Consider the following 27200-nt stretch of genomic DNA (forward strand, 5'->3'; position numbering starts at 1 on the left):
GGCGTGCGCGCCACCGGGTGCGTACCCTGCGTTCCCGGCTGCTCGGGATGCTCCGCTGCGCGCAACGTTTGGCGTCGTGAGAGGCGTGGCTGCTTTTCCAAGGGTTGCTTCTAAAGCTCCGGGCTTCTCTGTGAGGGAGCCGCGTTGCTTTAGTGTGCTTCTGTGCTTTGGCCTTAACTCTGACCCAGAGTTTCTGCAGTTTGAATCAATAACGACTGGGCGGTTTGACCTAGGTTCAACTGTAGGTCAGTCCCCAACCAGGTTCCTGGTGCTTTCGGGGTAAGTTTTGTGCAGAGAGGGTTATTTGGAGGAGGCCGTGTGGTGTAGTGGAAGAGCTGCACATGAGCCCTGACTGCCCCGCCTGCCGTTCATCAAGTCGCTTTACCTCACTAGGGCTGTGTTTTCTTGTAAAAATTAAGTGGTTGGACAGGGCGGATCTAGTTCTTCAACAGCTCTAACCGTTATTATTGTACACTTAGAATTGGAGCTGTGTGAAAAATTGAGTACGTCAGGAGGCCCACCAGTTGGCATTCCCGTCCCCAAGTTCTTGCCCCAGTTCCGTGAGCAGCGTTGAGTACCCTCTGATAGTGTCCTTCCTTTTCCTGCACCGCACGTAAGGTAAGGTTTCGGATCACAAGTTTTCTGAAGATTTTTGGAATTCATATAGCTTGACGAGTATTTCAAGGGGCTTGTGGTACTAAATGCCTATACTTACACTTCCTGAAGCAGTTAAGGAATATATTTAATAAGAGAAATTTCCAACAACAGATGGATAGACCAATCCATTCCCTTCTTCCTTCAGATATGCAGCCTAGACTGATTTCTGGATAGGTACAAGGCATCAAGTCTAGCAAAACTGGCAGGAAGCGTAGAAATGTAAAGGAGTATCACTTTAAGATGGTACTCCAGAAAATGCATTCCCCTGCAGACTTAGTTCCCACAATAGATGTCACAAACACACACTCAATTTGTAAAAACTCAAGCCAGTAAGGGCCCTTATTCACCAAGAAGGCTAAGAAGCCTAACCTGGATTATTTAGACCTACCTTTGAATCTTGTCATAGCCACTTAACCAACGAGGCAAATTACTCCCAAAATTCTCCCTTAGTGACCTTTTGAACATAGAACTAATAGTACCTCACAGGTGACTTTTACCAGTTTTCAAGGCTGTTTGCTAAATTTGGGGGGATTTTATAAGCCAGTTGTTAAACATAACCACTGTTATAAAATCGAATTGTATAAATTTACAATTAAGTATGTTAAAATCAGATAATAAATACTCAAAACTCATCACTTTTTTTTTTTTTAAACTTAGTTTTACTTAGAACTCTGCCCCCGAGGGTGTGTATTTTACCTGTATGGTGGGAATATATACATCTTTTCCCAACTCTGCTGGTCAGAGAGTTCATATTTGTACTTTGAAATTGGCTGCAATAGGAACATTTACATCATGGAAGTTGGCAAATGCTACAAATAACGGCTTAGTTTATTCTTTTGTTGATTTTCCAGGCCCAAGTATCTGCAACTTTTTCTATAAACAAATAGTAAATGTTTTAGGCTTTCTAGTACATATGGTCTTTGTCACAACTACTCAACACTTACATTAAAAATGAGTGTGGCCATGTTTCAGTAAATCTTTAGTTAAAAAACAGTCAGTCTGGTAGAGAGAATGTTGATAATGCAGAATTAGACTTAATAATGTATCATATTCCTGGCCTTGACATTGTGAACAGCACAAAAAATTGAGGTAGTTGTCCAATTCAGCAAAGAAGTTGCTAATGTCTTTGATAAATGGGTGAAGTTTTAACATACCTCTTTGCTATTTTATTTCTGTCTTACTGGTTAACTTAGGTGAAAATATCAACCAACATTCATGTCTGAACTACACTTTGTTTGTTTGTTTGTTTGAACTACACTTCTTTCACAGTGTTGTGAGCATCTTTTTTGCTGAATCAAATTGTAATTAAGCATTTGTTCATAGTCTGATTTTGTGAAGTATTGTTGGAAAAAGAGTGAATTAAAACTGATGAATTTTCAAGAAATACCAGGTCACACAAAATATAAACATAGGCCAAAAAGCAAAGTTACTATTTTAGTTTAAAATCCTGCCAAGGACTCCATCAAAAAACTGTGAGAACTAATATATGAACTCAATAAAGTTATAGAATACAAAATCAATACACAAAAATCTGTTCTCAACACTAATAACAAACTTACAGAGAAATAAAAGAATCCCATTTACAGTTGCATCAAAAGGAATAAAATACCTATGAATAAATTAAACCAAGGAGGTGAAAGATCTATATTTTGTTTTGTTTTGTTTTTGTTTTTTTTTAAGATTTTATTTATTTGTCAGAGAGAGAGAGCACACACTGGCAAACAGAGGCAGAGGGAGAAGCAGGCTCCCTGCCAAGCAAGGAGCCCAATGTGGGACTCGATCCCAGGACGCTGGGATCATGACTCAAGCCAAAGGCAGCTGCTTAACCAACTGAGCCACCCAGGCGTCCCAAAAGATCTGTATATTGAAAACTATTTAAGACAATAATGAAAGAAATTGAAAAGGACACAAATAGATATTTTGGGCTTATGGACTGGTAAAATCAATATTATTAAAACGTTCTTACTACCCAAAGCAATCTGCAGTTTCAGTGCAATCCCTATCAAAGTTTAAATGGCATTTCTCAAAGAAATAGAACAAATAATCCTAAAATTTGTATGGAACCATGAAAATCCCTAAATAGCCAAAGCAGTCTTGAGAAAGAACAAAGCTGAAAGGATGCACCCTGATTTTAAAGTATATAACATTTACTATATTATATTTAAAATAATATGGTATTGGTATAAAAACAGACCCACAGACCAATGGAACAAAATAGAGAGCCCAGGAATAAACCCAAGCCAACAAATTTACAACAAAGGAGTAAAAAATACATAATGAGCAAAGGATGGTCTCTTCAATAAATGGTGTTAGAAAACTGGACAGCTACATGTGAAGGAATGAATGAAACTCTACCACTATTTTATACCATACACCAAAATTAAGTCAAAATGGATTAAAGACTTGAATGTAAGACCTGAAACCATAAAACTCATAGGAAAAAACATAGGCAGTAAGTTCCCTGACATAGATCTTGGCAATATTTTTAAAAAAGATTTTATTTATTTATGTGAGAGAGAGAGTGTATGTGAAAGAGCACAAGATGAAGGGGAGGGGTGGGAGCAGAGGAATTGGGAGAAGCAGACTCCTCATTGATCAGGAAGCCCAAAATGGGGCTCAGTCCCAGGACCCTGGGATCACGACCTGAGCTGAAGGCTTAACTCACTGAACCACCCAGGTGCCCCTTGGCAATATTTTTTTTTTAATATAATACCAAAAGCAAAAATAAATAAATGCGACTACATCATATTAAAATCTGCAAAGCCTGGGAAACCATTAATGAAATGGAAAGTCAGCCTACTGAATGGGAGAAAATACTTGCAAATTAAGTATGTGTGAAGAGCTAATGTCCAAAATATATTAAGAACTCATAGAACAAAATAGCAAACAAGCAAACAATCCAATTTAAAAATAGGTAGTATGGGGTGCCTGAGTGCCTCAGTCGGTTAAATGTCCAACTCTTGATTTGGGCTCAGGTCATGATCTTGGGGTCCTGGGATTGAGCCCCACATCAGATCTGCTCAGTGAGGGGTCTGTTTGAGATTCTGTCTCTTCTTCTCCCTCTGCCCCTGACCCCATATCTCAAATAAATAAAAGCTTTTTAAAAATGTATAAAAAATAGGCAGAAGATCTAAATAAACATTTTCCCAAAAGGACATGCTTGAAAAGATACTTAATGTCGTTAATCATAGGAAATGCAAATCAAAACCCAATGAGATGTCATTTCACACCTGTTAGAATGGGTATTATAAAAATACAGGAAATAACAAGAGTTGGCAAGGATGTGGAGAGAAGGAAACTATTGTGCTCTGTTGATGGGAGGTAAATCAGTGTGGCTGCTGTGGCAAATAGTATGATGTTCTTCAAAATATTAAAAATAGAACTACCATATGATCCAGTAATTCCACTTCTGCATATATATCCAAAGAAGACAAGAACATTAGCTCAGAAAGATTCCCATGTTGCACCATTATTTGCAATAGCTAAGATGTGGAAACAACCTAAGTGTCCACCAATGGATTAATGGATAAAGAAATCATTAAAATATGAAATATAGTATATTTTATATACTAGGATATTATTATTCAGACATAAAAAAATAAAATCTTGTCATTTGAGACAACATGGGCGGATCTTGAGGTGATTAGGCTAAGGGAAATAAGTCAGAGAATGACAAATACAGTATGATTTCTTTTTTGTTCTTTAAGATTTTATTTATTTATTTGAGAGAGAGACAGTGAGAGAGAGCATGAATGGGGAGAAGGTTAGAGGGAGAAGCAGACTTCCTGAGGAACTGGGAGCTAGATGTGGGACTCGATCTTGGAACTCCAGGTTCATGGTCTGAGCTGAAGGCAGTTAACCAACTGAGCCACCCAGGCCACCCTACAGTATGTTTTCTTATACAGAGTCTTAAAAATAATAACAAAATAAGCTCATGGATACAGAAAAGAAATTGGTGATTGCTAGAGGTGGGAAGTAAGAGAAATGGGTGAAGGGGGGGTCAAAGGTTAAAATAATGTAGTAGTTGAGGGGTGCCTGGCTGGCTCAGTTGGTAGAGTATGTGACTGGATCTTAAGGACATGAGTTCAAGCCCCGTATTGGGCATAGAGACTCTTGGGGAAAGAAAATATAGTTGATATAGAAGAGACATAGAAATTTTGAACTGTACCCAAAATGTTGACTTTATATATATGTATATATGTTTATGTGTATGCTAATATATATTACAGATATATGTAATATATTAAAACACTGCTGCATACCTATTACTCCTATTATATACCTATTATTTCTATATACCTATTTCTGTATACCTATTTCAAAATAATAAAATAATGAAAATAAAGATTCTAAATCTTTAAGATGAAACTAAATATTAGCATATTCTTAGAAATTTGCATTAAAACACTTAAAACCAAAAGCCAAGCAAATCATCTATGACTTATTTTTAACCAGATCTCCGTAAATAAGCAAGGTAAAAAATTACTGGTTTAACTAATTACAATGTAGTAAAGTTTTTTTTTCCACTTAAAAAGTGAAATTTATGCTTTTTCCAAAGGCATATTAAAATTATTAACAAAAATTTTGTCTTAACTCCCAAGTTGTATTCTGAATTTTACTAAGATAGCAAAATTATTTTTCAGATTCTGATCCCTAAAATGCCAAGGTAACAGTGACTTATTTTTTTAAATCTGAAGAATATATATTTATTTTTTAATGAAGTTTAAAATAGACACAGAAAATGATAGGAGTGAAAACTGTGGGATACCTAAGCTAATGGAAAATTTCAAAATTATTGAGTGACCATTCATTGAAGAAACACCATCATGTTCATCAAAAGAAGAAATAAATAACCTTATGCTTCCAGATTATTGAAATGAAAAACAAGTGTTTGTTTTTGGAACAGTACAAATGCTTGAAATAAAAGAAGATAAAGTAGGATGTATGGATGGTTTGATAGTTCAACATTTAGTAGTGACAGCAGAAAAGTATGTCCACGATCCAGGGAATACGGGGCATATTTAGTAATCCCAATGGTACTAATAAAAATAGACAGACTTTCCTGGGGGTGGGGAGGGTGGGGAGAAAGAAAGAAAAAAGTAGGGAAAAAAAAGAAAACAGCATTTTTCTAATGACTGTACTAAAATCCAAGATCTGTTAGAATCGGCTCAGTTTCTAATCTAGTGTAAAACTAAATAATAAAGATATTGATACTATGATAGAAGTTTTTAATAGACTTTCAGGTTAGTAAAACATAATAGACATTTATCTGATAGGGAGGCAATAAAATTAAGAGAAAAAAATGGATATAAGCAATTGTTTACATACCCAATACAGTGCAACAAGAACAAGACATATTGCAAAAGAAATTATATGAAGATATTTAGCAATATTGTAGAAGAGAATTTCAGATATGTGCTGTAATTGATTAGGCATCTACACTTCTGAAGAAAAGCACCTAGTGAATTTTCTGCAGTATACAATTGAATCAGGTTTTGTACTGCTAATATTTCTTGCTTTATAAGAATTGGTATCAGTCACAAAGGAGTGTATTCCTGATACATTATTGCCTGCTTTAAATGACTGTTGCTTTGGTAATGAATGTTTGAAAAGGAATGTAATTGCGTTTTGTTCTAATGGCATTTGTACAATGGTGGGAAGGAAGTCTGGAGTCAAGCTGCAAATTTATTAGAAAATTTTCTTGAAGTCATCATTTGGCACTAAGTCATCAATTATAATTCAATATATGAAACAAAATAAGTTAGTCAAATTAAAAATATTTTATTAAAAAAAATTTAGTCTTTTTATCACCGATCCAATCTAATTAAAATTGAGTTAAAAACTGTAAAGAACGTGAAATTATTAAAACTAGTCAAATATTGAGGTTGAGATGGGTAGCATGTAGTTTACAAACTGCCGGTGCTGTATATCAGACATATCCTTAACTACATGTGCATTTTTCTCATTCTTTTTATTTTGATTTAGTGAAGAAATTAGTTAACATTAATTTCTTGTAAGACCTTGCTTTAGTGATTGACATTCTTGAAGAATTTTCATTATTTTCTCTTGCATTGCAGTCAAGATCAAATAACATTCAGAAAGTAAAAAAATTAGGTATACTATAAGAGATTTGGAGGATTTTACACTGGTATTAGAAAGCATGAATCTCAGGGCACCTGGGTGGTTCAGAGGGTTAAGCCTCTGCCTTCAGCTCAGGTCATGATCTCAGGTTGCTGGGATCGAGCCCCACTTTGGGCTCTCTGCTCGGCAGGGACCCTACTTCCCACTCTGTCTGCCTGCCTCTCTGCCTGCTTGTGATCTCTTTCTCTGTGTCAAATAAATAAATAAAATCTTTTTTAAAAAAAAGGAAAAAGAAAGCATGAATCTTGTGTTAAAGATTTTAATCAAATATGTTTAAAGACATTCAACTAATAAATTCAAAGCGCTGTATAGGAATATATTACTAAAAAGTAATAAATGTATGTCTTTTTATTAGAAACAAATCATCTTTTATTTATTTGTTTAGGTAGTCTCCACACCCAGCATGGAGCTGGAACTCAAAACCCTGAGATCAGGAGTTCCATGCTTTATTGACTGAGCCAGTCAGGTGCTCCAGAAACAAAGCATCTTAATTATTTTGATTTATTAGGACTATCTCCTTAGATTTATGGAGTATTGACTTCACCATGAATAGTTGGTAGAGGAAAATTGTATCATTAAAATAAAATTTTAAAACATGACATAATTTCAGTGCTTCTCAAAAATGTATAGATAATAATGTGGAATTACAACCCCTACAACAATACAGAAAGTTTTTAAAAACAGCACTATTGCAGTCAGAAGTGATAAAGCTGAAATAAGTTTTATTTTAATGGCATTAGCACGAGGTGAGAAATGGTAGTTTAATAGATCACATATCAAAATTACACACAATTTACTGGAAAAAATTCACAGATTGAGATCATCAGATGATGGTTTTGGTGTTTTATTTATTTATTTATTTATTTATTTATTAAAGAGTTTTTTTTTTTTAAGATTTTATTTATTTATTTCACAGAGAGAGATATCACAGGTAGGCAGAGAGGCAGGCAGAGGGGAGGGCGGGGAAGCAGGCTCCCTGCTGAGCAGAGAGCCTGTTGAGGGGCTCTATCCTAGTACACTGAGATCATGACCTGAGCTGAAGGCAGCCGGCTTAATCCACTGAGCCACCCAGGCACCCCCATAAGATTTTTTTTTTAAAGATTTTATTTATTTAAGATTTTTTTTTTTAAGAGCAGCTTTTGCTTCACACAAAATTGAGAGGACAGTGCAGAAATTTCTTATATATTCCTTGCCACCATATAGGCATAGCCTGTCCTATTGACATCCCCCACCAGAATGGTATATTAAAAAAAATTTGGGGGGGTGCCTGGGTGGCTCAGTCATTAAGCATCTGCCTTTGGTCACATCATGATCCCAGCGTCCTGGGATCGAGCTCCACATCGGCCTCCCTGCTCAGCAGGGAGCCTGCTTCTCCCTCTCCTGCTTCGCCTGCTTGTATTCTCTCTTCTGTTTCTCTCTCCGTATCAAATAAATAAAAAAAATCTTAAAAAGAACTTTTTAAAATTTAAGTATAGTTGACACATAATGTTACATTACCTTCAGGTAAATGGAATGGTACTTTTTTTCTTCTTTTTTTTTTTTTCATTTTTTTACCAAGTATGAACTTAAGTAAGCATGCCACAATCATCCAGTCTATAGTTTACACTAGGGTTCACTTTTGGTGTTTTTATTTTTAGTTTATACCAAAATACATTACTATAGCATCATTCAGAGGGTTTTTACTGCCCTAAAATCCTCTGTGCTCCACCTATTTATTCCTCCTTCCACTTAAACCCTGGCAACCCCTGATGATTTTTTTTTTTTAAGATTTATTTTTTTATTTGAGAGAGAGGTGGGGGGGCAAAGATAGAGGGAGAGAGAGAATTTTGAGTAGACTCCCTGCTGAGCACAGAGCCTGATGCAGGGCTCAATCCCATGGCCCTGTAGTCATGGTGTTGGAAGACGTCAGTTGCTTAACCAAGTGAGCCACCCTGATGCCCCCAACTGCCGATCTTTTTGTTGTGTCCATAGTTTTGCCTTTTTCTAAGAATATCATGTTCTTGGGCTCATACAATATGTAGCGCTTTCAGATTGGCTTCTTGTACTCAGTAATATGCATTTACATTTCCTTCATGTCTTCTCATAGGTTCTAAATTTTATAAGAAATTGCAAACTACTTTAAAAAATGGCTGTACCATTTTTATTCCTACCAGCAAAGAATGAGAATTCCTGTTGTTCCACATCCTCATCAGCATTTGGTATTGTCACTGTCCCAGATTTTGGCTGTTCTAATACGGATGTAGTGGCATCTCGTCTTAATTTATATCTCTCTTCTGACATATGATATGGAACGTCTTGTCATATGCTTACTCAGTATCTGTATGTCTTTGGTGAGATGCCTGTTCAGGTCTTTGGCCCATTTTGTAATTAGATTGCTTTCTTATTGTGGAGTTTTAAGAATTCTTAAAAATATTTTAGATAATACTCCTTTATTGGTTGTGTCTTTTACAAATACCTTCTCCCGGTCTGTAGTTTATCTTCTCATTTTCTTGACATTGTCTTTCACATAACAGAAATTTTAAAATTTACTGAAGTTCAGATTATCCATATTTCTTTTTTTTAAGATTTTATTTTTTTATTATTTATTTGACAGAGAGAGAGAGATCACAAGTAGGCAGAGAGTCAGGCAGAGAGAGAAGGGGAAGCAGGCTCCCTGCTGAGCAGAGAGCCCGATGCGGGGCTTGATCCCAGGACACTGAGATCATGACCTGCGCCGAAGGCAGTGGCTTAATCCACTGAGCCACCCAAGCGCCCCCAGATTATCCATATTTCTTTTATGGGTTGTGCTTTTGGTATTGTGTCTAAAACATCACTGCCATACCCAGCGTCATCTAGGTTTTCTCCTATGTCATTTTCTTGGAGTTTTATAGTTGTACATTTTGCACTTAGGTTTATGATCCTTTTTAAGTTAATTTTTGTGAAGTGTACAGTGTCTGTGTCTAGATTCATTATTTTCATTATGAATGTTCAGTTGTTCCAGCACCATTGGTTGAAAAGACTGTCTTTGCGCCATTGTAGTGCCTTTTCTCCTTTGTCAGAGTTCAGTTAACTATATTTGTGTGGGTCTATTTCTGGACTCTCTATTCAGTTCCACTGATCAGTCCATCTGTTTTTCATCAATACAACACTGTCTTGATTAGAGTCAGTTCACGAAATTTGTTCATCTCTTTCAGTATTATGTTGGCTAATTTTGGTCTTTTGCTTCTCCATATAAATTTTAGAATCAGTTTATATCCACAAAATAACTTGCTGGGATTTTTGTTGGAATTGCATTGAATCTACAGATCAATTTGGAAAGAACTGGCATCTTTTTTTTTTTTTTTTAAGATTTTATTTATTTATTTGACAGAGAGAGAGAGAGATCACAAGTAGGCAGAGAGGCAGGCAGAGAGAGAAAGGGAAGCAGGCTCCCCGCTGAGCAGAGAGCATGATCTGAACCGAAGGCAGAGGCTTAACCCACTGAGCCACCCAGGTGCCCAAGAACTGGCATCTTGACAGTAGTGACTCTTCTTATCTGTGAACATGCAATGTTTTTTCCATTTTAGTTCTTTGATTTTGATTATCAGAATTTTGTAATTTTCCTCAGATCTTCTAATGCTTTATTCTTTGTTGTGGGGGACCACCCATATTCATACGTGTGACTCTAGTTCATGCTTTGAAATGTCTTATTGACATATCTGCCACTGCTGATGGATATTTAGATTATTTCCATTTTTTTACTATTATAAACAATGTTAAAAAGGCATTCTTATATTTGTATGCTGGAGGTTTTTTTTTTTTTTTTAAAGATTGTATTTGTTTATTTGTCAGATTGAGAGAGAGCACACTTAGGCAGAGTGGCAGGCAGAGGCAGAGAGAGAAGCAGGCTCCCCTCTGAACAAGGAGCCCAATGCAGGACTTGATCCCAGGACCCTGGGATCATGACCTGAGCCAAAGGCAGCAGCCTAACCGACTGAGCCACTGTATGCTGGCATCCCTGTATGCTGGAGTTTCTAGGTACATACCTCCAGCTTACCCTTTTATCTACAGTGTGAGATCTCATTTCTCTACATCTTTGCCAAAAGTTGGAATTATGAACTCAAATATTTATAAGTTTGATAGGTATGGAATGAGAATATCATTGTTTTAATTTGCATTTGTTTAATTAAAAATGAGAATAAATATTCTTTTTTGATATTTCTTGGCCATTTGGATTTCTTTGTTTGAATTACTTATTCAAATCCTTTATTTTCCTCCTTGTTCATTTGCCGTTATATTTCTATAGTCTCTCCTGGTACTTGTTCATTGGTATACATATTTTACGATGCATAAATATGGTTCTTCATCATCTTTCCCTTAACTTCATTCATACTTCTAAGTAAAAGTCATTAATTTTGTTATTCAATTAATGAATGCCAGGTGGATTGCCAAGCACTGGGATATTCAGTGGAGAACAAGATAGTGATTCAGTGGGATAAATAATTGAGTTAGTAGAATGCTTTAGATAAATGCTGTGATAGAGGAAAATGTAGGAGGCTACAGTAGCTCTTAGAAGGGGTACTTAACTCAGACTTGGAAATCAGAAATCTTCTAGAGGAATTGATGTCTAAACTGAATAGTAAATAGGAATTAGCAAGGGAGAAGGGTATATTTGTGTGGTTGGTTCGCTGGAGGAGGTGGATGGGGTGTGATCAACAGGGGAAAACTGTGCATGATAGGGCTATGATTACTTTAAAAAGAGGGGGTTCAGTATGGTTTAGCCTAGGGAATAAAAGGTGATAGTTACTGATAAAACTGGAAAGGTAAGCAGGGGCCAGATTTTACAAGACATTGGAAGGCATGTTAAGGAGTTTGAATTCTATTATAGGACAACTGGGGAAACATTAAACATTGTACCTTAAGGTATGGATTACCTATAACAGAGACACCTAGAAATTTTGTTTAAAATGCCCATTCCTGTATTCTATCTCATACCTATTGAATCAAAATCACTAGGGTAAAGTCCCCAAATCTGTATCTTTTAACAATACTGCTAAGTAATATCTTACATGTATTGAAGTTTCTACAGTAAAGTATTTGAGTTAGGGAATAATGTGATCAGAATTGTATTCTAGAACTAACTTTGGTTGCAATATGAATAGTTTGGAAGGTGGTTAAACTGGAGGCCAGGCATCCCATTAGGTGGGTATTGGAATAACTGGATGAGAGAAGTTGATGGCCTGAACGGGAGTAGGATTGGAGTTGGGGAGAAGCAGATGAACTAGAGAGAGGTAAAAGTCAATTTATTTGGAAGAGGAATTGTCAAGAATTGATGCTTTGCTTCGATATGGTGGTAACTTCTACAACTGGATGGGTGCTGATGCTATTTCCTAATCTGAAAAATAGAATGTAGGAAAACTAGCCACTTCCTGGGGGTAATGGTGGGGGTAGGAAGAAGAGACACCAAGCTCAACTGTGGCCTATTAGTTTTAAGGGGAACTTAAAAGTAGAGATATCCAGTAGGCAGATGGAGGATAGTTCTAGTCACTAAAAGAAATATCGGATGGGAGAGGATGGCAGGGGCACCTGGGTGGCTCATTCGGTTGAGTGTCCAACTCTTCATTTTGGCTCAGCTCATGATCTCAGGGTTGTGGAATCAAGACCCACATCAGGCTCCATGCTCAGTGAGGAATCTGCTTGAGATTCTCTCTCTCTCCCTCTGTCCCTCTCCCCACTCACTTATGCATGTGCATACATGCTCTCTTTCCCAAATAAATACATCTTAAAAAAAAAAAAAAGAAATATCTGAGTTTAAGATACAGTTATAGCAGAGGTAGATTTGCTGTGAAACTGATGAAATTAACCTTCAGGCCTCTCTTGTGAATGTCCTTTTCAAGGCTCTGAGACATGGATTGGGCTCCTTGCTCCATGGGGGGCCTGCTTCTCCCTCTATGTGCCACACCCTCTGCTTGTGCTCTCTCTCTCTCTCTCTCTCTCTGACAAATAAATAAATAAAATCTTTAACAGAAAAATTGATTTTGGGGGCACCTGGGTGGTTCAGTTGACTAAGCATCTGCCTTTGGCTCAGGTCATGATCCTGGGGTCCTGGGATCAAGTCCTGCATTGAAGCAGGGAGCCTTCTTCTCCTTCTCCCTCTGGTGCTCCCTTGCTTGTGCTCTCTCGCTCTCATGTGTGAAATAAATAAATAAAATCTTAAAAAAAAAAAAAAAAAGGCCCCGAGACAGGCCCTAACAACTCTATATTTGAAGAGCTATATTAATTTTCTTTTTTTTAAAAGATTTTATTTATTTCTTTGATAGAAAGACAGTGAGAGAGGGAACATAAGATGGGGGAGTGGGAGAGGGAGAAGCAGGCTTCCCGCTGAGCAGGGAGCCTGATCTATGCCCGGTTCAATGCAAGGCTCCATGTGGGGCTGGATCCCAGGACCCTGGGATCATGACGTGAGCCAAAAGCGGATGCTTAACAACTGAGTCACCCAGGCACCCCAAGCTATATTAATTTTTTAAAGAAGGTCTCTCTAATTGTGTAAGCTTCAGGCCTCAGAAAACTTTGGATTTGCTTCTGAGCTACGTCAAAATCATCAGCATAAAAATCGTAACAAAGGGCCCTGGAAAGGATGAGATTGCTTTAGGAGAATGTATAGAACAAAAAACAATAGAGGTTTTATTATGTAATACATTATCTTCCAACCATCACTATTATTTTAAGTTAAGTAGAGAGAAAAATCAGGGGAAAACATGTGAAAAGAAAGGTAAGAGTTTGTGACCACAAAAATACACTATAGTTTAATTGAACTTAAAAGTGTTATATATTTATAGTAAACTATTAGGTTAATTTGCCTTTTTGGGTTGGTCCATAAGGAATCATTTTGATATGTATGTATGAAAAAATTAGTCTGTGTATTTAAAAAAAATTTTTTTTTATAAAGTAGGTTCTGTGCCCAGTGTAGAACCCAATACAGGGCTTGAATTCACGATCCTGAGATCAAGACCTGAGCTGAGACCAAGAGTTGGACGCTTAATTGACTGAGCCACCCAGGTGCCCCTATTTTTTTCAAATCTTAATAGAGGGATGAAAATTTAATTTGAGAAGCTTTGTGGTTCTTATCTAAATTCTTTTAGAATTGCCTATTTACTATATATTACATGATATATATATGACATATATATATAATGCATTTATCAGATACTTTTGCCTCAAAAAATGGCCTTCCCATCTTTATCTTTAAAACTGTGAAGGAAAGGACATTATTGAATCTTTAATAGTGTAACATGATTAGAAATATGTCTATTCTAAATCTTTGATTCTCACAAAGGAAGAGAACCATTTTTAAAAATTAAACTTTTTTGAGGTATGCTTTACATACAATAAGATTCATCAGTTTTTAAGTATACATTTTTGTATGTTTTTGACAAATGTGTATAGCAGTGTAACCACCAGGACAATTCAGATGTACAATATTTCTGTCACCCCCAAATTTTCACTAGTGCCCCTTTTTCATCAGTACCCTCCCCCAATCTCTCCTGCCCGAGGCATCGACTGATCTACTTTTTGTTGTCACAATTTTGACTTTACTAGAATTTCATATAAATGTTTATAGTTTTTTGTGTCTAATTCTGGCTTCTTTCACTTAATATAATCCTTTTGAGATTATCCAGGTTGTTTTATGTAGCAATGGTTCATTCCTTTTCAGTTGTAAGTTGTATATTCCTTTATGTGGACATACCATAATTTATCAGTTCAGCAGTTGAAGGACATTTCTAGTTTAGGACTATTATTAACAAAGCTGCTGTGATCATTTACATACACCAGTCTTAATATGGACATCTGTTTTCATTTCTCTGGAGTAAATACTTAGGAGTGTGTTGCACTGTAACAGGCATTTTAACTTTTTTTTAAAAACTGCCAGACTTTTACAAAGTGAGTGTACTGTTTTGTATTCCTACCAGCAATGTATAAGAGTTCTATTTTCTCCCCATTCTCCACTGTACTTAATATTGTTGGTCTTTTAAATATTAGCCATTCTAGGGGCGCCTGGGTGGCTCAGTGGTTAAGCCGCTGCCTTCGGCTCAGGTCATGATTGCAGGGTCTTGGGATCAAGTCCCGCATCTGGCTCTCTGCTCAGCAGGGAAGCCTGCTCCCCCCTCTCTCTCTGCCTGCCTCTCTGCCTACTTGTGATCTCTGTCTGTCAAATAAATAAATAAAAAAAATCTTTTTTTAAAAATAAATAAATAAATATTAGCCATTCTAGTGGGTGCTGTGATATCTCATTGTTGTTAATTTGCATTTCCCTAACAACTAATGAAGTTGCACATCTTTTCTTGTGCTTATTTGTCTTTCAAGTGTCTTTTTTGGTGGCGTATCTGTTGAAGTCTTTTGCCTATTTATTAAGTGGATTGTTTTTATTATTGAGTTGTAAAAATTATTTATATACTCTGGATATAGGTTTTTTTAATTAGATATCTGCTTTGAAAGTATTTTCTTCCAGTCTGTGGTCTGTTTCTTTTTTCTTTTTCTTTTATTTTTTGTTAAGGTTTTATTTATTTACTTGAGAGAGAGTGAGAGACAGAGCATGAGCAGTGGGGAGGAGGCAGAGGGAGAAAAAGATTCCCCACTGAGCAGGAAGCCCAATGCAGGGCTCTATCTCAGGACCCTGTGATTATGTATGGTCTTTTTCTTAATTTTTCTTAAGAGTATCTTTCAAAAAATAGTTTTAAGTTTTGATGAAGTATGCTGTATCAGTTTTTTCTTTTATGACTTACGCTTTTTGCATTCTAAGAAATCTTTGTCCAACCCAAGGTTGTGAAGATTTTCACCTATGTTTTATAGTTTCAGCAGTTTTATAGTTTTAGCTTTTACTTATAGGTCTCTGATCCATTTCAAGTTAATATTTTGGCATACAGTATGAGGTCAGGGTCAAGGCTTTTTTTCATATGGACACCTAGTTGTTCTAGCACCATTTATTGAAAAGACTATCTGCCCCCCCATTAAATTACTTTTGTAATTCATTTGTATAAATTAATATTTTGTGTTGGTCTGTTTTATTTTTTAATTTTTTTAAGGAGACTCTACACCCAATGTGGGGCTTGAACTCACAATCCTGAGATCATGCATCACATGCTCTACTGACTGAGCCAGCCAGGCACTCCTGTGCTGATCTATTTTTGGACATTTTATTCTATTCTTTTAAACTGTATGTCAACTTGGGCTCCTGGGTGGCTCAGTGAGTTAAGCCGCTGCCTTCAGCTCAGGTCATGATCTCAGGGTCCTGGGATCGAGTCCCGTATCGGGCTCTCTGCTCAGCAGGGAGCCTGCTTCCTCCTCACTCTCTCTGCCTACTTGTGATCTCTGTCAAATAAATAAATAAAATCTTTTAAAAAAAAATAAATAAACTGTATGTCAACAATAATCTTTCAGTAATGAAAATAATTTATTTTACTTTTGTAAAAAGTATTCTGAAGTTATTCTTGGGTTTTATGGAAAAGGGCTGAATCCTAAACATGTGAGCAATTTGCATTCTTCCCAACTATTATTTAAGCCAGAAATGTATATGTGTATTAAGGTATTTTCCCATAAGTAATTCCTAGGATAGTAAGTTATCATTATAGGGAATATACATTTTTTTTAAAGTAATCTCTACACACAAGGTGGGGTTTGAACTCAAAACCCCAGGCTCAAGAGTCACATGCTCTACAGATTAAGCCAGACAGGTGTCCCGGAATATACCTTTTTTTAAAGTATAAGAAGTAATTAGGCATCCTTTGCTTATAGCTTCATTTTCTCAGAATGTCGAAAAGGGAATAAAATAAACTCTTGTCATGCAGAAATCTTTAAAGCAACCAAAACTATGTTCTATTAATGAAGAATGAAAAAAATACTGAAATTTTCAGGGGATAAAGCAAAATAAATTCTGTTCTTTGGGAATAACAACCATAAGTACCACAAATCAAGGAAGGGGATTTCCTGACTTCTGCTTCCAAGCAATTCCAATAAATGAAGGAGGAAGTGATTTTCCTTTTTGAAAAACTTATTGTTGGCAGATTAATATACTTCCTTTCAATCTTCTGGATTTTAAATACATGTATACTGATATTCCTGAACTTCATAAGCCTCTGGGTTTTTGTCACATTCTTAGTTTGCAGAATGTTAAATCGTTTCAGTAAAAAGTTGCTCTGTTGTAGAAATGTTACAGAACCAGGGAGATGATGCATTATTAAGGGGAGGGAAACACCCATGCATTAACACTTGGGTAGGAGGAATTCCTTGCTCTGCTGGAATAAGCATAGGCTTTGGAGTCAGAATCCATTTGCATTTCATCTCTTTGACTTCTTCATATGAATTAAGGGGCAAGTTTCTTAGCTTCTCTAAATCTCAGCTCCATCCTTGGCAATAATAATACTTGGGTGACAGTGTTGTCGTGAAGATTAAGTTAAATGACACCTAGTACTCTTCTTAGCATATAATACACTGAGTAAATATTAGGTTCCTTTTCCATTTCACCCCATCCTTCCTCATATAGGCTTAATTTTCTGGAGGTAACTTGCATACCCCATAGCAGAAGCTGATCTGTTAGTTCTTCCTCATTCTTTTAGAAACAAAATGTTAGAAGTTTGTAGAGTACTGGAAAATAGGAGAACATCTGAGCTCAGGGATTAGACCCTAGGATAAGAAACTAGTTCAGCAGGAAGTAAGCGCTGTCAGCCCCTTAAGGATCATATGCTCAAGGTGTCCAATCCTATCTCACATGTTTAATACCTCAAATGTCACTTACTGGTAGAAGACTCTCTAGGGAACTCTGTGAGAACAGTACTCGGCTGTAGTGGAAGGCTGACCTGAGAACACCCTTTAGACTTTCTCTATCCTTCTTTGTCCTTGTGTAATTTAATTATGTCCTCTCGTGCTGTAGCTTTTAAATTCAAAGACACTTTTATTAGTGTCTGTCACCTTAAATTACCAGATTCTGGCCCTCTTTACCTTCTCCCACCTTTATCCTGTGAAAGAGATAGTGGTACTACTTAATTTAACCAGTGCTTCTGGTTCCTCCTCCCTGCTCCCCAACACACCTGCCCTTTCACAATCACTTTTATTCCTAAAGGCAGAAAAACTTTTCAAAATGCCCTAGCTATTTATTGGGAAGATCTGAACATCACTATTAGCAAACAACAGATTCTCAGTTAAGTGTACAATTATCTTAATGTATGTTTGGGGTATTGCAGAAAAATTACCAGTTCCTATTTTGAAACCATCTGCTGAAACACAAAATACTCTCAATCAATCAGACCAATCATACCAACTTTATTATGTGTGTATTGGTATTCCTATTCTAATGAAGAACAGACTTTCTATAAACTGTTTATGTACTGTATTAGGCCCTAAGAATTCAAAAGTACAAGATTTGGACATTAATACTTTAGCCATAAAGAAAGCAAGCTAGGATTAGAACTCAAAGTCACTAATTCTGTTTTTTCACATGTACAAAAATTTAATTGTATAGTGCATTGGTTCTATCTCAGGCACAAAAATATACAGAACTTGGGGCTCCTGGGTGGCTCAGTGGGTTAAGCCACTGCCTCCGGCTCAGGTCATGATCTCAGGGTCCTGGGATTGAGTCCCGCATCGGGCTCTCTGCTCAGCAGGGAGCCTGCTTCCCTCTCTCTCTCTGCCTGCCTTTCCATCTACTTGTGATTTCTCTCTGTCAAAAAAAAAAACAAAAAACAAAAAACAGAACTCTTTCTCTGATTCTATGTGTAAAATATATTCCCACATATGTATGTATGTTTAACTTAGACTGTAACACCTATCAAATAAGATTTTATTGTTTGATTTCCAAAAGCTCATTCCTTATTTTCCTTTGGTTCATGTATAAACTTGAGCCTGCTCAGATGTATATACAAATGTTTTACATTTTCTGTTATAGTATCGTTCATAGGCAATACCCTCAAGAGTGAGAAAAACAATTGTTAACACTTTTTTCTGGTGAGTGTTCTAGTTAGAAGAAATAATTAAATATCTTTATTGTTTAAGCCATTGTTTCATGGATATTCCAGTATTTGCTGCTGAAAGCACCATTAAATAAATTCAGTCAGTGATTAAAGCCCCCAACTTAGATAGCTTTAGTTAGATGTTCATCCATATTTTCAAAGACTAACTTCTTACTATTTATTTATTTATTTATTTGCTTTAAAAAACTAGCTTAGTTAAATTTTTTTTAAAAGATTCTATTTATTTACTTAACAGACAGAGATCACAAGTAGGCAGAGAGGCAAACGGAGAGGAGGAAGCAGGCTCCCTGCTGAGCAGAGAGCCCTGAGCAGAAGGCAGAGGCTTAACCCACTGAGCCACCCAGGCGCCCCATAGCTTGGTTAAATCTTATATAAACTTTTCTAGAACTTAGAAAAAGTAGAAATATTCACCAGTCTTTACATAAGACCATGATAGCCTTGATACCAAAACCAGATAGGGGAAGAAAGAAAATTACAGGCCAGTATCATTATCACAGACACAAAAATTATAAGTAAATTATTAGAAACTGAATCCAACAGTGTATTAAATAGATAATATACAGGGTCTAGTTGGGTGTATTCCGGAAATGCAAGGGGGGTTTAACATTCAAAACCCTGGCTTTTTGTTGTTTTTTTTGCATTTTTTTTTTAATTTTTTTTTTTTTTAAAGATTTTATTTATTTATTTGACAGACAGAGATCACAAGTAGGCAGAGAGGCAGGCAGAGAGAGAGAGAGGAGGAAGCAGGCTCTCCGCGGAGCAGACAGCCCGATGCGGGGCTCGATCCCAGGACCCTGGGATCATGACCTGAGCTGAAGGCAGAGGCTTTAACCCACTGAGCCACCCAGGCGCCCTTTTTTTTTTGCATTTGTATGGCATATCTTTTTCTGTTTCTTCACTTTCAGTCTGTATGTGTATTTAGGTATGAAGTGAGTCTTTTATAGGAACCATATATAGATGGGTCTTACATTTTTATCCATTCCATCCCCCATTATCTTTTTTTCTTACTGGTTCTTTTCCAGTATTTTTAAGTTTTTGTTTGAGCATAGTTAACGTACAGTGTTAAATTAGTTTAAGGTGTACAATTTAGTGATTTAATAATTCTATACATTATTCAGTGCTTATCATGATAGTTATACTCTTTAATCCTCATCACCTCTTTCACCCATCTCCACTACCTTCATTCCCTCTGATAACCATCTGTTTGCTCTCTATAGTTAAGGGTTTGTCTCTCTCTGCCTCTTTTTTTCTTTGCTAATTTTTTTGTTTCTTAAATTCCACCTATGAGTGAAATCATATGGTATTTGTCTTTCCCTGATTGATATCTCACTTAGTATTATACTCTCTACCTCCATCCATGTCATTGCAAATGGCAAAATTTCATTCCTTTTTATGGCTTAATAATATTTCCCTGTGTGTGTGTGTGCATATGTGTGCACACAGCACATCTCCTTTATCCATTCATCCAATTTTTTAAAAAAGATTTTATTTATTTTGGAGCACCTGGGTGGCTCAGTCATTAAGCGTCTGCCTTCGGCTCAGGTCATGATCCCAGGGTCCTGGTATCAAGCCCCACATCAGGCTCCCTGCTAAGTGGGGAGCCTACTTCTACCTCTCCAGCTCCCCTGTGCTTGTGTTCCTTCTCTCACTATCTATCTCTGTCATACATGAATAAAATTTTTAAGAAAAAAAAAAAAAGATTTTATTTATTTATTTGACAGAGAGACTACAAGCAGCAGGAGCAGCAAGCAGAGGGAGAGGAAGAAGCAGACGCCCTGTTCTGATACGGGACTGGGTTCCCAGGACCCTGATCATGATCGGAGCCAAAGGCAGATGCTTAATCAACCAAGCCACCTAGGCACCAGTCCATTCATCTATGGATGGACACTTGGAATGCTTCCATAATTTGGCTATTGTAAATAATGCTGCAATAAACATAGTAGTGCATGTGTTCCTTTGAATTCGTTTTTCTGTATTCCTTGGGTCAATACCCAGTACTGTGGGGTGCCTGGATGGATCAGTTGGTTAAGCCTCTACCTTCAGCTCGGGTCATGATCTCAGGGTCCTGGGACTGAGCTCCTCATCAGGCTCTCTGCTCAGTGGGGAGCCTGCTTTTCCCTCTTCTTCCCTCCTCCCTCTGCCTACCACACCTCCTGCTTGTGTGAGCTCTCTCTCTCTCAAATAAATAAATAAATAAATAAATAAAATCTTAAAAAAAAATACCCAGTAGTGTGATTAATGGATCATAGAGTAGTTCTATTTTCTTTTTAAAATTTTATTTGTTCATTTTAGAGAGAGTACGTGCATGAGTGGAGAGGGGCAAAGAGACGGGGAGGGAGTTAAGAATCTGAAGGAGACTTTGCATTGAGTGCAGACCCCATCTCAGGGCTTAATCCCACAACCGTGAGATTGTAACCTGAGCCAAAACCAGAGTTGGATGCTCAACTGACTGAGCCACTCAGGCATCCCCAGAATAGTTCTATTTTTAACTTATTGAGGAACTTCCATACTCTTTTCCACAGTGGATGCACCAGTGTTTATTCCCACCACCAGTGCACAAGGGCTCCTTTTTCTTCACATCTTTGCCAACACTTTTTTCTTATGTTTTTGATTTTAGCCATTCTGACAGGTGTGAGGTGATAGCTCATTATAATTTTGATTTCACATATCTCTGATGATCAGTGATGATGAATGTCTTTTCATGTCTGTTGTCCATCTGGATGTCTTCTTTGGGAAAAACTCATGTTCATGTTCATGTCTTCCACCCATTTTTTAGTTAGATTATTTGTTTTTTTGGGTGTTGAGTTTTATAACTTCTTTATATATTTTGGATACCAACCCTTTATCAGATAATGTTATTTACAAATATCTTCTCCCATTCAGTAACTTGCCTTTTAGTTTTGTTGACTGTTCCCTCTGCTATTCCAAAGTTTTTATTTTGATATAGTCCTAATAGTTTATTTTTGCTTTTATTTCCTTTGCCTCAGGAGACATATATAGAAAAATGTTGCTATGGCCAATGTCAGAGAAATTACTGCCTTCAAGGATATTTATGGTTTCAGGTTTCACATTTAGGTCTTTAATCCATTTTGAGTTTATTTTTGTGTATGGTATAACAAAGTGGTCCAGTTCCATTCTTTTGCATGTAGCTGTCCAGTTTTCCCAATACCACTTTTGTTTTTAAATTTTTCATCCATTCATTTGAGAGAAAGAGGGAGAGAGCACGTGAGTTGGGGGAGGAGCAGAGTAGGAGGGAGAGGGACAAGCAGACTCCATGCTCAGCATGGAGCTAGGTGCAGGGTCTGATCCCAGGACCCTGAGATCATGACCTGAGTGGAAACCAAGAGTCAGACACCCAACTGACTGAGGCATCCAGATATCCCATCCAACACCACTTTTTGAAGACCTGTCTTTTTTTTCATTGTGTAGTCTTTCCTCCTTTGTCAAAAATTAATTGACCATATAATTATGGGTTTATTTCTGGGTTTTCTATTCTGCTCTGTTGATAATATGTTTCTATTTTTGTGCCAGCACCATCTTCTTTTGACTACTACAGCTTTGTAATATAACTTGAGATCTAGAAATGTGATACATCGATTTTGTTTTTTCTTTCTCAAGACTGCTTTGGCTACTCAGGATCTTTTATGATTCCATACAAATTTTAGGATTGTTTGTTCTAGTTCTGTTTAAAATGCTGTTGGTGGGGCGCCTGGGTGGCGCCGTGGATTAAGCCATTGCCTTCAGCTCAGGTCATGATCTCAGGGTCCTGGGATCGAGCCCCATATCGGGCTCTCTGCTCAACAGGGAGCCTGCTTCCCCATGGCTCTCTGCCACTTGTGATCTCTCTCTCTGATCTCTTAAAAAAATAATAAAATAAATAAAATGCTGTTGGTATTTTCATAGGGATTGCTTAAATGTGTAGATTTCTTTGGGTAGTATATACAACTGCTGAGAATAGGTGGTCTTTTTCTTTCTTTGCGTCATCTTCAAATTCTTTCATAAATGTTTTATAGTTTACAGAGTACAGGTCTTTCATCTCCTTGGTTAAGTTTATTTCTGATATTTTATTGGTTTTGGTGCAATTGTAAATGACACTGTTTTCTTAATTTCTCTTTTTGATTGCTTCATTATTAGTGTATACAAATGCAACAGATTTCTGTACGTTGATTTTATATCCTGTGACTTTACTGAATCCGTTTATCAGTTTTAGTAGTTTTTTGGTGGAATCTTTAGGGTTCTCGCTATATAGTATCATGTCATCTGCAAATAGTGCCATTTTTACTTCTTCCTTACCAATTTGGATGCCTTGTATTCTCTGATTGCCATGGGTAGGACTTCTAGTACTATGTTGAGTAAAAGTGGTGAAAGTGGACATCCTCCTTTTATTCCTAACCTTAGGGGGGAAGCTCTCACTTCTTCACCATCGATTATGATATTTGCTGTGAATTTTTCATATAAAACCTTTATTATGTTGGGGCGCATAGCTGGCTCAGTCTGCCTTTGGCTCAGATCATGATCCCGGGGTCCTGGGATCAGGCCCTGTATTGGGCTCCCCTCTTAGTGGGAAGCCTGCTTCTCCCTCTCCCACTCTGCCTGCTAGTGTTCCCTCTCTCGCTGTCTCTCTCTGTCAAATAAATATATAAAAATCTTTTAAAAAAAAAAAACCTTTATTATGTTGAGGTATGTTCCTGCTAGACCTACTTTGTTGCATGTTTTTATCATGAATGGATGTTGTACTTTGTCATATACGTTTTCCTCCATCTATTAGAATGATCATATGGTTTTTATCCTTTCTCTTATTGATGTGATGTATCATCTTGATTGATTTATGAATATTGAACCATGTTAGCATCCCAAGAATAAATCCCACTTGATTGTGGTGAATGATTTTTATAATGTATTCTTAGATTCAGTTTGCTAATATTTCATTGAGGATTTTTGCATCTTTGTTCATCAGAGATAGGGCCTGTAGTTGTCTTTCATAGTGTCTTCAACTGGTTTTAGTATCAGGGTAATGCTGGCATCATAGAATGAATTTGGAAGCTTTTCTCCTTCTTCTTTTTTTCTGGCGGGGGGGATAGTTTGAGAAGAATAGGTATTAACTCTTCTTTAAATGTTTGGTATAATTCGCCTGTGAGCCTTTCTGGTCCTGGACTTCTGTTTGTTGGGAATTTTGTAATTACTGATTCAATTTCATTGGTGGTAATTGGTCTGTTCAAATTTTCTATTTCTATTTCTATTTCTATTTTCTATTTCTATTTGTTCCATTTTGGAAGGTTATATGTTTCTAGGAGTTTATCCATTTCTCCTATGTTTTCCAATTTGTTGGCAAATAATTTTTCATAATTCTCTCTTACAGTCATTTGTATTTCTGTGGTATTGGTTGTTATTTGTCCTCTTTCATTTGTGATTTTGTTTATTTGTTTTCCCTTTCTCTCATGCACACACTTTTTGGATGAGTCTGGCTAAAGGTTAATCAATTTTGTTCCTCTTTTCAAAGAACCAGCTCCTAGTTTCATCGATCTATTCTGTTGTGTTTTTGATTTCTATGTCATTTATTTCTACTCTGATCTTTATCATTTCCTTCGTTCTGCTGGTTTTAGGTTTTATTTGTTGTTCTTTTTCTGGTTTCTTTAAATGTGAGGTTAAGTTGTTTATTTGAGATTTTTCTTACTTCTTGAGGTAGGCCTGTATTGCTATAAACCTCCCTCTTAGAACCACTTTTGCTGCATCCCAAAGATTTTAGATTTGGCTCAGTGGGTTAAGCCGCTGCCTTCGGCTCAGGTCATGATCTCAGGGTCCTGGGATCGAGTCCCACATCAGGCTCTCTGCTCGGCAGGGAGCCTGCTTCCTCCTCTCTCTCTGCCTGCCTCTCTGCCTACTTGTGATCTCTCTCTGTCAAATAAATAAATAAAATCTTAAAAAAAAAAAAAGAAATGAAATCTTGCCATTAACAACGACATGGATGGAACTAGAAGGTATTATGCTTAGTGAAATAAGTCAATTGGAGAAAGACAACTATCATATTATCTCCCTGATACGAGGAAGTGGAGATGCAATGTGGGGGGTTTGTGGGGTAGGAAAAGAATAAATGAAACAAGATGGGATCGGGAGGGAGACAAACCATAGAAGACTCTTAATCTCACAAAACTGAGGGTTGCTGGGGGGAGGGGAGTCGGGAGAGGGTGGTGGGGTTATGGACATTGGGCGGGGATATGTGCTGTGCTGAGTGCTATGAAGTGTGTAAACCTGGCGATTCACAGACCTGTACCTCTGGGGCTAAAAATACATTATATATTTATTAAAAAATTAAAAAAATTTTTAAAAACCTGTTTTCCCAAATTGATCTATAAGTTCAATGCAATCCAATCAAAATCCCAACAGTATTTTTCCAAGAACTTGACAAGTGATTTTAAAAGTCAGTAAGATGAGAACCCAAAATGGCAGAGGAGCAGACCTTAATTTCCTCTGGTCCCAGGAATTCAACTAGATTGCTATCAAATTATTCTGAACACCTCTGAACTCAACTGGAGATTGAAGAAAAGAATAGATGTAACTCTACAAATAGAAAAGCCACCACTTTCTGCAAGAATGACAAGACAGAAAAACTCACCTCAAAAAAGAGAACAAGAAGCAGTACTGCCTGCCAGGGACCTAATCAATATGGACATTAGTAAGATGTCAGAGCTAGAGTTCAGAATAACAATTATAAAGATATTAGCTGGGCTTGAAAAAAGAATATAAGATGCTAGAAAATCCCTTTCTGGAGAAATAGAAGAACTAAAATCTAACCTAGTCAAAATAAAAAGACTATTAATGAGAGGCGATAAAAAATGGAGGTTATAACTGCTAGGATAAATGAGGTAGAAGAGAGAATTAGATTCAGAAGACCAAATGATGGAGAATAAAGAAGCTGAGCAAAAGAGAGATAAACAACTATTCAATCATGAGGGGAGAATTTGAGAGACAAAGTGATACCATAAAATGAAACAATATTAAAATAATTGGGATCCCAGAAGATGAGGAAAGAGAAAGGAAGCAGAAGATAATAATTATAACTGAAAACTCCCCTAGTCTGGAGAAGGAAACACACATCAAAATCCAGTAGGCCCAGAGAACCCCCCCAAAATCAATAAAAATGGATCAACATCCTGACATATAATAGTGAAACTTACAAATCTCAGAGACAAAGAGAAAATTCCAAAAGCATCTTGGGACAAGAAGTCTATAACCTACAAAGGTAGAAACATTAGCCTGGCAGCAGACCTATTCACAGAGACCTGGAAGGCCAGAAAGGATTGGCAAGATATATTCAGGGTGCTAAATGAGAAAAATATGCAGCCAAGAATACTTTATCCAGTTAGGATGTCATTCAAAATAGAAGGAGTGATAAAAAGCTTCCAGGACAAACAAAGTAAAAGAATTTGTGATCACCAAACCAGCCCTATAAGAAATGTTAAAAGGGGCTCTCTAAGCAGAGAGTGAGCCCAAAAGTAACATAGACCAGAAAGGAACAGAGACAATATACAATAACAGTCGCTTTATAGGTAATACAATGGCAGTAAATTCATATCTTTCAATAGTTACTCTGAATGTAAGTGGGCTAAATGCCCCAATCAAAAGATACTAGCTGGGCTTGTATCAGATTGAATAAAAAAGCAAGGGTATCGGGTTGAATAAAAAAGCAAGAGCCATTGATAGTCTGTCTTTAAGAGATTCATTTTAGACCTAAAGTCACCTCCAGATTTAAAGTGAGCAGATGAGGGGCGCCTGGGTGGCTCAGTGGGTTAAAGTGAGCAGATGGAAAACCATTTATCATTCTAATGGACACCAAAAGAAAGCTGGGGTGGCAATCTTTATATCAGACAAATTAGATTGTAAACCAGACTGTAATAAGAAATGAGGAAGGACACTATATCATAATTAAAGGGTCTTTCCAACAAGAAGATCTTTTTTTAAAAAAGACTTTATTTGACAGAGAGAGACACAGTGAGAGAGGTAACACAAGCAGGGATGGAGGGAGAGGAAGAAGCAGGCTTCCTGCTGAGCAGGAAACCCAATGCAGGTCTTGATAACTGGACTCTAGGATCAAGCTGAAGGCAGATGCTTAATGACTGAGCCACCCAGGCACCCCTAGAAGATCTAATAATTATAAATATTTATACCCCTAACATGAGAACAGCCAATTATATAAGCCAATTAATAACAAAATCAAAGAAATGCATCAATAATAATACAATAACAGTAGAGGACTTTAACACCCCCCCTCACTGCAATGGACAGATCATCTAAGCAGAAGATGGATATCAAAGATATATTCAGAACATTCCATAAGATCAGGATACACATTCTTCTTGAGTGCACATGGAACATTCTCCCGAATAGATCACATCTTGGATCACACATTGGTCTCAGCCATCA

At 37.0% G+C, this 27200-nt stretch overlaps 1 long non-coding RNA gene across 2 annotated transcripts; it reads left to right on the forward strand.

The window, feature by feature from the left end:
- Positions 1 to 7: 7 nt before the first annotated feature.
- Positions 8 to 26792, forward strand: LOC116593756. Of its 2 annotated transcripts, none has more exons than XR_004286952.1 (3): positions 8 to 279; positions 480 to 618; positions 26758 to 26792. It is a non-coding gene; the product is annotated as an uncharacterized LOC116593756 (long non-coding RNA). The 2 variants fall into 2 exon arrangements; XR_004286951.1 differs by lacking the exon at positions 26758 to 26792 and adding an exon at positions 13709 to 13808.
- The last annotated feature ends 408 nt before the right edge of the window (positions 26793 to 27200 follow it).

Source organism: Mustela erminea, chromosome 6, assembly GCF_009829155.1.
Source record: "Mustela erminea isolate mMusErm1 chromosome 6, mMusErm1.Pri, whole genome shotgun sequence".
NCBI lineage: Eukaryota > Metazoa > Chordata > Mammalia > Carnivora > Mustelidae > Mustela > Mustela erminea.